The 13,016-nt window shown below is 33.0% G+C and overlaps 1 protein-coding gene across 9 annotated transcripts in view; it reads left to right on the top strand.

Moving 5' to 3' along the window:
- The window catches only part of Trpgamma (Transient receptor potential cation channel gamma), an 81,527-nt gene that overhangs the window by 14,745 nt on the left and 53,766 nt on the right, over positions 1-13,016 (top strand). For 5 of the 9 annotated variants that reach the window (XM_072900046.1, XM_072900040.1, XM_072900045.1 and 2 more), the window contains one exon: positions 2,892-2,945. The exons of the other annotated variants lie outside the window; for them this stretch is intronic. The gene's annotated coding sequence lies outside the window, so the exon portion shown is untranslated. The remainder of the gene's footprint in view (positions 1-2,891; positions 2,946-13,016) is intronic. 9 annotated transcript variants of the gene reach the window in all.

Raw genomic sequence — 13,016 nt, 5'->3', positions numbered from 1 at the left:
TGCACCGCCCACGTCATCTCCATGCGGTAATCGCTCATTTAATATCCATTCAAGGAAGATACAGTCCCTGTACTGAGGACAAAAAGACAGTCGTGAAACATCTGCTTTAGACTATAATGGTTTTACAATGTAATGGAATCTGTGCAAGATATGTCTTTGCCAACTGCCATAAAGATTCTCGAAAACAAAATTTATTTTCAAAAAAAGACACTAAAGATCAAGCTAAAGATATTAATCTAAAGCAGTTAACAATATCTATAAAAAATAAATAAAAGAGTAAATCAATTTCTTAATAGCTGAAACAGCGATTAAAGTGACTTTTCACATTTCTATAGTTTAATCGATATGCTAACACTCATATAATTATCGAGATTGGCAATTATTAGATTGAATGAATTGCAACTCATGATGTTTTTGAACGTAATTTTTATTTTCTTGTTTAACTATATTGTTTTGAACGCCGCGAGAAAAATAAGTTATGACATTTGTGTTGACATTTAAGTTTTTTGCGCAAAACACACGTCAGAAATTGACTCAATAATAATTTACTATGCAAAGATTGCTAAAAAGTGCGCGTCACGTTTGCCGAAATTCTGACCTAGATATGATTTTGTATATTATTACATTCATTAAAGTGACAGAAAGTTATGATTTATTTGTGATAATCCGACGAACTTGGCGTTTCTCGGTTGCATACGTCGGCCAGATTCGCGTAATTGTTGTAATCCGTTCTAATAAACGATGCGGTTCAGGTTAGATGTATTTACTTTGAAGTATTGTGACGAAACTCATATGTGCCGGAAATTGACGGCGAAGTCTCCTCAAGGTTGTTCTTCGAGTTTCGCGATGAGATCCGACGCGCCCTGTGGAATCTAATATAAATGTTTGATCAAGCGCTAGGATTCTCCCAGATGGACAAAGTAACTTGCTAGACAAATATTGTCCCCTCTCCCCTTTTCCCTTTCTGTTAAAGGCTTCAGTAAATTATGTGTTTCTTGCACATATAGGAATGTGTAGAGGATTCAATTCTCTCGTCGATGGAAAAACAATTCTTCATAGAACATTCATTTCTATCTTTGAAAAATTTTTTAAATGTTTAATGATTCCAAAATTACACTGGGCGCAACAAATGTAAAAATTCTTTCCAATTATTAAATCAAATTAGATGATTTATTTTACATGAAATAAAAATCTGCAAACATCCAAATATTTTTTAGTAGTGTATATTTAAAAAAGATAGGAATAACTCAATATTTATTTATGTTGAATCTTATATGTGACCTTTTAAATTGAAAAATATTTTAAATTATTTTTTATCTCTTTGCTTACGAATAATTAGCGACAGATTCGTAAATGATATGCAAAATTACACTCAAAAAAATATTTTGCTAATGTAGATAGATTTCTAGACGTCTCAATTTATCGCTACTTTTTGTATCTGTTAGAATATTGTTCGTCACGTATAGAATTTATAGCAGCAATATTCTGGCAATACCTCTAGAAAATTTACATCCCATTGCCAAATATTAATCACAAATATAATTGTCCTTGACAATAGGTCTTAAAGATAAGTATCGCAGAAAAATTTTCTGTCTAAATTGCACTAATAGTACAGATATAAATTCTGTCTCTGTCATTTAAATTGATTAAGTGCAAAATATATGCAGTATCGCAGTATTTGTTAATAATTTATCTGTTTCAGTTAATTTTTTACACCTAGAAATTGTTTGTTCAAGTTGCAAGATCATTTTTTTGAGTGTAAGAACTCGTTTATTATCATTATAAGAGAGCAAAAATTGCGCAGTGTTATCTGTCAATATTTTTAAACAAAAATATTTGGAGGAAATTCCTACTGGTTGATTAGTTCCCATATATAAACGCGGCCTTGGCGCTGCTCGTGAATCTGGCAACAGCTGCGAGCAATCCATGAGTTTGTATACACGGGTTTCCGCTTGGAATTTTAGTCTCTCTCGATAAGATGAGACTGTTGTCGTGAAAAATAAAGTTATAATAGCAATGGGGCGGGTTGCTAAAATCAATCGATGAATCGATGAGTTTGAAAGAATCGACATTTTAAAGATGCTTTCTAGACCGTCTGGTCAATCGACAAATTTAAAGTTCGCCGGTACCGACGTGCATACAAACGATCCGCGAAGTTTCTTCAAGGGAATTTGCAGCTGGCAATGTGGTGGACGTACATACTTGTACGGCTCGTGAAACTGGCAGACATAAAACAATTCCAGCTCGTGATCGTGTTTACGTTTTGCGTGCTCCATTATTCCGGCTGGACTATGAAGAGAAATGGTAAATACGAGGTATCTCTGGAGACACGTATTCCAGGAACAAATTACTCGAGTGATTTTATATAGTAAAAAAGTTATGCAACAATAATTTTTTTATAAGTAAGATATGAAATTGAGTATGACAAGTTTTATTACGCAGTTTTATTTATTATGATGATTGAGCACACAGTTTTATTTATTATGATTATTAGATATGTAAAATATCAGTGTTTTATATCTCTAATATCTAATATTTTAAGTAATTTTTGAAGAAACAAAATATATACATACATACTTAAAAGAAATGAGTAGAATTTCTTTTCACGTTTTTCTTTCCATTTTAATAATCTCATTTTGATAAAAAAAAAATGTAAAGATAAAAAAAAAATCAAAAATCAAAAATATGTTTTTAGCTTAATGAAAGGAAAGTATGAAATATGAAAAGCACAAAGAGGATATACTGTTTTATAATGAATATTACACGTAATGAAAGATACATGGATATAATTTATGTAATTGGGTACTTCATGTTATGTCGTCCGTCGCATTCTCTTAATTACAGAAGTGGTCTGCGTAACTAATTACGGATACGACATTCTTGTGTTCTAGGTGAGGCGAGGACGTGAGGTTTGATCCGATGAATGGAACCGTGCTCTGACAAAGGTATTGTCTAGAAATAATTTCGAGCAAACAAATATGTGAAAAGAGGGACGCGATTAAGTCTCGTCATAAATGCGTTTGTAATGCTAAAGATTTCGCGAGCTCTCTCGCGTTCTTTTCTCGGACAATATTCTTTTCAGAACTCTCCACTCACGATACAAAGAGTGAGTGTAATACGTTTTTTTTTTTTTTTTTTTTTTATTTTGCCTATGTGAAATTGTTTCTATGATCCAGAGCAATGATTGTAGATGTACACGTTATAAGACGGCGAAAGAAAATAATATATGTTCTAATAGAAATTATAAATTTAAAAGCGTTAGCAAGGTTACGCTTTTTTTGTAAAATTAGATTCTAAAAAAAACTATAACATGACCTATCTGAATATAAAACATTGACTAACCATATGTATATCAAATTTAAATATAAAAATATTATATTTAAATATTAAATATTAAATTTTATAAACACGTAAAAAGATCAAAAGTGAAAAATATTCTCCCAGGCAATTATATTGTTTACATACGTATTCAATATTTATTCGGTTTGATCATTCTGCATTTTAAAAAATTTATCAAACTTGTATTCTATACTAATACTTGATGCATTTTATGAAAAATGCGATGCTGTCTAAAGGTTCACGACATTGAGTTTAATATCGTGTCTCGAGGGGGATTAAGGCAATCTCTGCGGGATTTTCTCAAAGATTTGCGAATCATCGATGAACTCAGGAATTCCATCGAATCGCTTTTCAAAGTTATTGCCGCATACGTATCGATTTCTGTTGGCGAGCAAACTGAAATTATTTTGCCGCTTGAATTAATTTTGCTCGATTGACTAGAATTCCGGAGATTTGTTCGACTTTGTTGTTAAATGTCACTCGCCACGATTATCGATATATCTCAATCTCGTCGACTTATTGTACAGTGAAAAACGTATTTATAGAAACAAGTAATCTATAATCTCTTGGAATTTTGCAAAAATCTTTCAATCACTTAAAAAATACACATCTCAAAGCTATTGAATTTTTTTCAATATTTCCGGATTTATAACTCATATTTTTATAAACTTTTTTTTTTATTTAAGATTATTTTATATTGCTCTTTTTTCATATATAATACGAAATTGATTGAATATTTTATAGATTTGTAACAATAATGAGTTAATAAGTTTTGGAAAGCATATGTTATACGTATATTATTAGCATTTGCAATGCAGATTCGAGATAGTCTCTTGGGAATGCATTATATCATAACATATGCATGTTTCGCAAATTCAATCGTTTGTCCCGCAATGTTCATGTAACACACACATACACACACACACACACACACATCCTCTAAGAACTCTTGATGCGTTCTAAGCTCCATGTGTTGCGACGATATTTACACCGACTTACATGCGAAGTACCCATCCACAAGGTTCCTTGGTCACGGTAAATTTCCAGCTTGCTCTTGCTTCCGCCATCGCGAAGGAGCGGAAGAAACTTCCCTTTTCCTCTTTCCCCCTTGCCTGTTTCTTCATCCGTTCGTAATGCAGCATCTTCTCGAGAGTGCAGAGAAACACGAGACACGCGGAAATATGAGCCCGGCACGTGAAATTAATGCGAAATTCGTTCTACAGGAAATAGGATGAAGTGAACCGAGAAGGAATGTAAAGAGATGATTGTGTGTGCGATATATATAACGATAAAAGATAGTTTGCACAGAAAGAGACATTTCACGTCTCACGTTGCGTGCTTTTAAATTTGCGAATGTTATTTGCGCTTCTTTCTTGACAAAACGATCGAGAGATAAGCGATTTCGTCTATTGCCACAGCGACAAAGACGAACAAACGTTTGAAAAATACAAATGTCTCTCGAGGTCAACGCGTTTCGCATCAAAATGGTGCGGACAGGGAACAAAGGATGCAACTAGAGGATCAAGAATTAGATCGAGACGGCATTACTCTCAAGAAAGAGAAAATTCGAGATTGATTTCGCTTGACCATTCGCTCACGTTTCGCTCTCACATTTTAAAAGCTTTTCTTCTCTATCGCCTGCAATCATTTTCACAGTCTTGCATTTATTCCGATTGATGCCGGGTTTGTGTCAACAAAATCACGCGTTTTCTCAAGATTTTCCTTTAAACGCCCTTTCTTTCTTCGACTGCATCTACTTTGGTCGTTGAATATTACAAAATAAATAGTACTTCTTTCTGGTCTCGTCTCTTTGAAAAATTGAATTAATCGAAATTAACTTGAATGTCAGTCTAGAGAAGAATGGTGGAAGAATAGAGTGATAAGAATTGATAAAAATGTCCGTATTCGAAAGGGCGTTCATAAAATTTTTAATAGAGTTCTAGAAGCCATTCGTATATCCGTAAAAGCACTTTATGCTACGTTTTGAAAGCTTCTCTCACGATATTTCATGTAACCGCGTTGCGATTTAAGTCAATTCCGCGTTTTCGACGTCTGAAACATTTCAACATGTTCCGCCTTATTTCACTACCTTACAAAAATAAAACGCCTATTTTTAAATAAAAAATTTCATTTAAATATATACAAATTTCGTTACTTTTTTATTTCGTCACTTTTAAATTTCACGAGAAGCGATATTTATTTTCAATTTCTAGTAACTGTCAATATTGAAATGTAATTTTGTGATATTTAATTTTCGATATTGGGTATAATTCTATTTTTTCATTTTGATCTGTAATACGTTACAATCATAGTATATTAATTTTCTCATCCATTTTTAATTTAAATTTATTTTTTTCATTATTTTCTTTATTTATTTTTTATCTCATTTATCAAATTAACTTATCACATGTTAAAATTTGCTGATAAATGTTCCATTAATTTATTATTACATTTTTTGAGTTTAAATAAATATTATGTACAACAAAATATTCTCTTTGTGAATCGTGTGTTGCAAAAATAATAAAAAAATCAAGACTCTTTAAAAATGCAAAAAGAATAACAAGAAAGAAGCAGGAAAACGGATAAAAAGAGAAAGTAGATACCTGCTTTGTCTTGAAAATTTAACGCGCGTTCTCAAAATGTTTTCGTTTCAAACAAAATCGAATGCTGCAGAGATTCTGCAGCCGTTTCTTGATTTTATATACAATTCACTTCCGGTGAAAGCTCTACGTTAGTTTACAGCATTTAGTAAAACGTGAACCAACTTGGAACCAAAGAACCGCATTCATTAGCATTTCTAAATAACTTGACTTAACAATGAACTTTGCTCATCTTAAACTTACATTCGTAATCACTGAAATAAATGATTTGACCAAATTCCTGAAAGAGTACAATTAAATAAAATTCGATTTTCAATATACAGGATATATTTTAGGAGGAATAGTAAATATTTTAAGAGGTGAATGGGTGTAAAGATACTTGGCATTCTTTTATGAGGGTAGTACCCTCATAATGCGAGCAGTGGTCACGTTAATTGACCACCAAGATCCACAGACCTTTACTTCTTGAAATTTGGCTTTTTATGCGTAACATTCAAACAGCTGTATCTCCACACTCATTGAAAATTAGACACAAACACATGTTTATATGAACTTTTTTAATATTCTTATTTGGAATAGTCCATACTACCATCTCCTAAAATATTTACTATTCTTCCTGAAAGCCTTCAGCCTGTATATATGTATAATGCATAATGTTGTATATTTATTTCACAAAGCGGTTTTAAAATTTACATATAAAAAGAAAGTATACGAAAAATCTAAGATACTCTGTAAAAATTATATTAAAATAATATAACATTTATTATCATATATTATATTATCTTTAGTTTAAATTATACTAAATTATAAGCAAGATAATCGTTGGTAAGAATAAAGTGTATTAAGTAAACTTCATTTCTACTCGATGAAAGTTTATACAAGTTTATACGTAAGTATCAACCCGAGAGTACTCGTGGTACTCTTCGATCATCTTGCCGCGCTTTTTTGTTTCTCATTTATATCTCTATTTATATTCGTTACATCCTCTATTGACATTCTTTCGCATTTTTTCTTTCACGTATATTTTTTAGTTTTTCTTTTAATAGTATATAGAGAAGGCGTTTATTTGTATATGTGTTTGAGTTGTCATCCTTGTTCACGATGCAACAATCGATTCGAGCGCATTTAAAAATATTCGCTATGACAAATCTATTGATATTATTGTACAGTTACTAATTTAAAAAGTTCTACTATTTAATAATAAATAATTATAATATTAGTAATAAATAATACATAATTGTGATTATATATATTGACTAAATAAAATGTAGCATAAACTTACATATTCTATAATATATAGAAATTCTATATAATATAAAAATTAATATGGAATTGGAGCCCATTTTTAGAAAATCTAAAGAGCAAATAGACCAATACGGTTTCGTATATTTTTCTATTGCAAAATTTGTTGAACAAAATTATTTTAATTTTTAGTCTATATAAACGTGATCACATAGGTTCTGCTAATGAGTTTTTTAAATCGTAAATATTTTTCATTTAATTAAATTTTGTTCAAATAATATTAAAAATTCTTTGCTAATATTGATATATTGATTCTGAATTGCGATTATTTACATAAATCTGTTATGTGTTAATATTTATTTATATATTAATTTTTATTTTATTATTATACGAATGTTTTTTATATAAATAAAAGACAGAAAATAAAGTTTCCAATTCCTTTATGTTGATCTAGCAGTAATTAAATAAAGAATCTGTTTCTTTTTAATTTCCCTTCGTATATATTATATGTATATCATGTATGTCGATTAAAAAAAGAAGAAATTCAGAAATGCAATGCAAGAATGATTATATCTTAATTTATTTCGATTGTTTTTGTCCATTGTTAATTAATTACACACACACACACACACACACACATATATATATATATATATATATATATATATATATATATATATATGTGTATACAAAGAAATATTTGATCAAACTGACCGAAAACCACTGACTAACGTTTGTTGATAAGTATGTCGGTCAATAAAAAAGCCGCACATACATATGTAGATCGAAGGACGGACAACCAGAAAAAGATTTGATTGTGAGTCTGGTACCGTCTTGTATTTGTTTTTGTAGAGGTGATTTGAAACGAGATTTTCGTCAGAATCACCGATTTATCCACGGTAGCCCCGTGAAAGCAAAAACACACCGAGTTTTCTCAAAAGCTCCCTTGAGGAGGGCGCGATTGCAAGCGTAGAAACGCGCAAGTTTACAGTTTCTTCTCGAGTTCCCGAGACGATTTTTTTTTCTTTTTTTTTTCTTTTTTTTTTCTTTTTACTTAACACGTCCTACGCCGTTATGGGAAACGAGGGAAGGCCGCGATGTGCTGATATTTTGTGCTCGGTTACATTTTTATCGCCGCTCGCGGCTATTTCTGCGCGTCGATATCGGATTGAACTTTTATTAAGTCCCCGCTTTCGTGGGAACCATGGGAATGCGGACGGCTTATTTCGTTGATAAAATCGCTCTTCCGCACTGCTGATAGTCGAATTCGCTAGACCCTCGGCAAGCGGACACATTCAACACGGGGAATAGGAAAATTAGCGAAGCGAGAATTACATAAATTCGAACCATTAAATTCTGAGATTCAATCGTAACGTAGAAATGCAACAATTATTACACAATGTAAATCTACATTTACATGCTTTAAATTATATAAACTAAATAATGAAATATATTTTTCGGCATTTATACTTTAAGGAATCGAAAATAATACGTGATGAAATCTCAAAGATCACATGATTTCTGAGTGAATATTTTTATAGAATAGCTGAGTTTTAACGTCTAAAAAGAAATACGTCAAGTTCATATATTATATAATTTTTATTACCTATATAATATATTTTTGAGGCATACAAAATTCACTAGTACAATCTATTTAAAATTAAGCGATTTTGTGTGATACAGTTAGCAATTAGAACAGGTAAACACAAAATCCGTATCCCGTAGTTAGACGCGCAAATTGTTCTGCCATCTCTTAACAAATTGTGATTCGCGAAATTCTACGGCGCGTCGAGAATATTCAACATTCGAGGCAAGAAGATTACGCGACGCGTGCTCTCGCGGAAGTCGCAGCTGCGCTTGCGAATGGCACGGAGCTTCCCCGGGGAAAGTTTCTCGCAAAGCTTCGAGGTGACGTGAGAATGCTGAGACGACGTCGTCCCTACGATCCGGAAAGTTAACTTTTTGTTCACATTTTTCACCTCGCTTTCATAAATCGAGCTGAGAAGCGTAATTTCGGGCGCGACCGCAATATTCGCAATATTTGCATTCTTTTGGCTTTCAACTATTTCGCGGAAACTTTCATATACGTGAAACACAATTTGAATTCTAAAAAATAGTAAATTCTATTTTCTTTTTATATTTTTCTCTGCTAAATTTAAGATTGTAACAAGTATTGAACTTTTTCATCGAAAATGGATCACATTGGAAATTAAATTATTCCCTTTTCCTCGTTTATTAATTATGTTACGATGCATAATAAGTACTTTTAATAAAATTATTTATTATGCAGTGAAAACAACTTTTGTCTTTGTAGCAGAAAATTAAGCAAGTTATATAATACAGAGAATAAGCTTCTTTTCTCTTCCGTTTGTTGTAATACTACATGAAGCTCGTTGTGCATTTATTTAATATAACGAGAAAATAGCAATTACTGTAAATTATTTGTACTTTTTCTCCGAAATAAAGTTTCATGTAAAGATGAGCGAAATGTCGAGCAACATTACATACAAATCCGAAATTTTTGGCATTCTTCAACAATTTCAAGCGCTTATAGAGAATGTTGTTAATCCGCTTTGCCGGAGATTCGATTGAAAAACCAGCATCGACATTTCGATGCTGATACGATTTTCAAAATACAGCTGTAAAATTCGACGTTGTAAATGAACGCTGGAATGACGCGCTAAATCATTAACGATAAATATATGCTCTTTCTCTCTTTTTCACTCTCTGCGTATTTTTTGTTTCTGTATATATCTTTCTATTCCTCTATTTTTCTCGTACATCCCTATTTTTTCGTTATATCGCAAATATTTTAACGTAAATAAATTCATTTGCTATGCGACTGAAAGGGCAAAATGAACAATCGCTATGCAGTGCTGAAAGATTATCTCACGAATAAATTGCGGGTGTAATCCCGTTGCAGTCGTGTAAATTTCGCAATAAAAAGCTTCATCTCTCTCATCCACATATAATCCGCTTGAAATACTGTTTTTATTTTATTTTACTTTTTATTTTACATTTCGAGCATCACAAGTGTCTAGGTCAGTTAAGCGCAATGCATCGGATGCAATCTAATATAAACCGCTATGAAAGAGTTGGTTCATGCGCCGCCGCAAGCTGTGCCGCGAGCTTTCCCGTATTACAACTGGCATGAGTATTTTGATAACTCGTTTTACTGCTAATTCGCCGACCTTTCTAAAATCGACTACATGTATAAACAGTCGGAATGTGTTTCGTCTTTTCTTTGGTAACAATCGCACGATAAAAAAAAACAACCTTATTTTAATATAATCCGCCATAAATTCCTTATCTCGATTTTTGTCATGGTGCACATATCGCAATATTTTATAACCGTACACTTTAGCTATAGAAAAATCAATATCGTACAATCATATCAAGTTTTACAACCAATATCTTTTTAATCTTTATAATATACATGGCAATTACAAATTTGATTAATTCGTATTGTTATTGATTAATTCCGCCAGATATCAAAGTTTAATATAAATGTGATCAAAATAATCAAGAGACATTTAGATATAGAATAAGGGTAACGAAATTTTTAATAGTTTAATGTGAACTGAGTTACTTAAACAATAATTAATTAACGTACGATAATATTTTACTATGTTAATATGTCAAGATTATTTACTGCGTTTAAAATAGGAATGTTAATCAAAATTCTCGAATAAATAGTGCAGATGTTTCGCCTGTTTACGCCTGTACTCTGTCACTTCTTCCAAATTGAATTCCGTAAATGTCTCGAAACAGATCGACGAAATTGTTCGTCCGTTGCTATGTCGGGTATCGCATTGACACGTTAATTTATGAGTAAACACTGCGCGAGAATAATTACAAATGTTCTGGCAACGATACAGGTAAAATACAACCAATACCGGATCCGTTATTAATGCTTTCGTTATTAAATGTCACGATTTATTTTATTTCATTATTAAGTAATACCGTGGAGATAAAATTATCAATTTCATTAAAATATTAATGAAACATCTCGTGGCTCAATTAATATTGAAAACGCAAGCATGATCAAGTTTAAATAAATCCCCAGGAACGAAAAACATAGTGGGAATTAGCAGAAAATGCAGAATTAAGCGATATGTACGTATTTTCACGAAGAAAAGGGACGCATACATTGACGTTTGGTTTAAATCAATAGCGAACGTCGACAAAACCTATAGCGAATATTTCATCCTAGGTCGTACAAAAACTATCGTTGCCGTCTCCTCTCGTCACCTTTTCCAGTCTCTCCAGTCGCGAAACACTTTAATCCCAATTACATGTAAATTTGACCGCAACTGCCCGCGAGCGTTTAATTATAGTTTGTTCGTATCGGAGTTTACGAGCGTCCCTTTCGCGAGAAAACGTTCGTCATGCGTATAAATACCTTATTTCGCGCTCAATTACTCTCCTTTTCGCTCCGAGTGTCGCGAAGAAGAAAATTGCACTATAGAAATTGTCAAGCTGGAGCGTATGATTGTTTGTCGATGGTGATTACAAGGTGATTACATGTTTACTTATTAATAAAGATGAACGAAAGTTGAACGTTATTACGAAAAGTTATGCATTAATGTGCATTTTTATATACAATGTCGCATCTTTCGAGCTTCGCCAAACGATATAGATTTCATGCGATCGAGAACGATCGGACGAACCGGAAACGGAACGTTGAGTCTGAAAGTGGAGAATTAAGCGAGTGCATTCTCCGTAGATAATTCGAGCTTGGCAAGCACCTGCTCGTATAAATCGCGACGATAAAAAGGCCGCGATTAGAACTTAGAGTAAGAAGCGAATGACGGAGACACGTGGCAAATCCTACGGGATAATTTACGACTTAGGAAATCAATACACTTTGCCGGTTCGCGCAATAAAATCCATCTTATCGCGGAACACGTTAGGATTGCACTCTCTTATACCTATACGTATTATTCTTACTTTATCGAACGCAGCAAAGTCATTTCACTTCGCGCGCAGTAACATCGTTCGCTCCTTTACGTCGTGATGAAATCTCTTCCATCCACAGCGCAAGTTTTACAAGACTTCAAGGTTTTGTTATTTACGTATAAATGTTTTAACAACACGGGGAAGAATTTCCGAACGAGAGAGTGGCCTTTCGGATAATAAAAAGCTAGACCGGAAACACGATTGTACAAGAACACCTCGTATATTAATTGCACGCGAGAGTTGACGAGTGTTGCTCTTCGCGTAAACAGGATCGTTAATTTTCAAACCGGAAATTGGCGGACCGGTAATTTGCCAGGGCGCGATAGATTTTGCATTTTGCATCATTCCTCGGCCACGAACGCACAATTGATTCGCCATCGAGGACAAGTGCCGTGTTCTCCGTTTGAATGGCCGAACGCTACCGCTCCTGCTAAATATCACGTAAATACGATGCCGTTTGTTCCGATTTTTCTCGCTTTCTCTTTCTTTGCCTTTTCAACCATGCCCGACAGACAGGTCGTTTCGGTAATGCGTGATTTACGGCGACAGATACGCTACACACATGGCATTTCTCTGTCTAGAAAAATCACGTTCTACTGTTACAATTCGAGCAACTATATATATTATATATACACTGAAAAGCCGCTCACTTCCGTCAATGATGCATCGTGAATATGTACCAAGGGTTTACCCTCTATAGTAGGAAAATTCTTTTACTTTGCTTTTATGAATTTTCTATTGTATATTCTCCGATATACAGACGGATGAATGATTTGGCAGAAAAATAAGGAAGACATTTTTCTCTCGAACGCATATCGTGGAAATAAATTTTCAGCTAGGAAAAGAATGACACCATAGACGATTTATTTAAATAAA

Source organism: Anoplolepis gracilipes, chromosome 10, assembly GCF_047496725.1.
Source record: "Anoplolepis gracilipes chromosome 10, ASM4749672v1, whole genome shotgun sequence".
Classification (NCBI taxonomy): Eukaryota; Metazoa; Arthropoda; class Insecta; order Hymenoptera; family Formicidae; genus Anoplolepis; species Anoplolepis gracilipes.
This window is presented reverse-complemented; position numbering and strand designations above follow the sequence as displayed.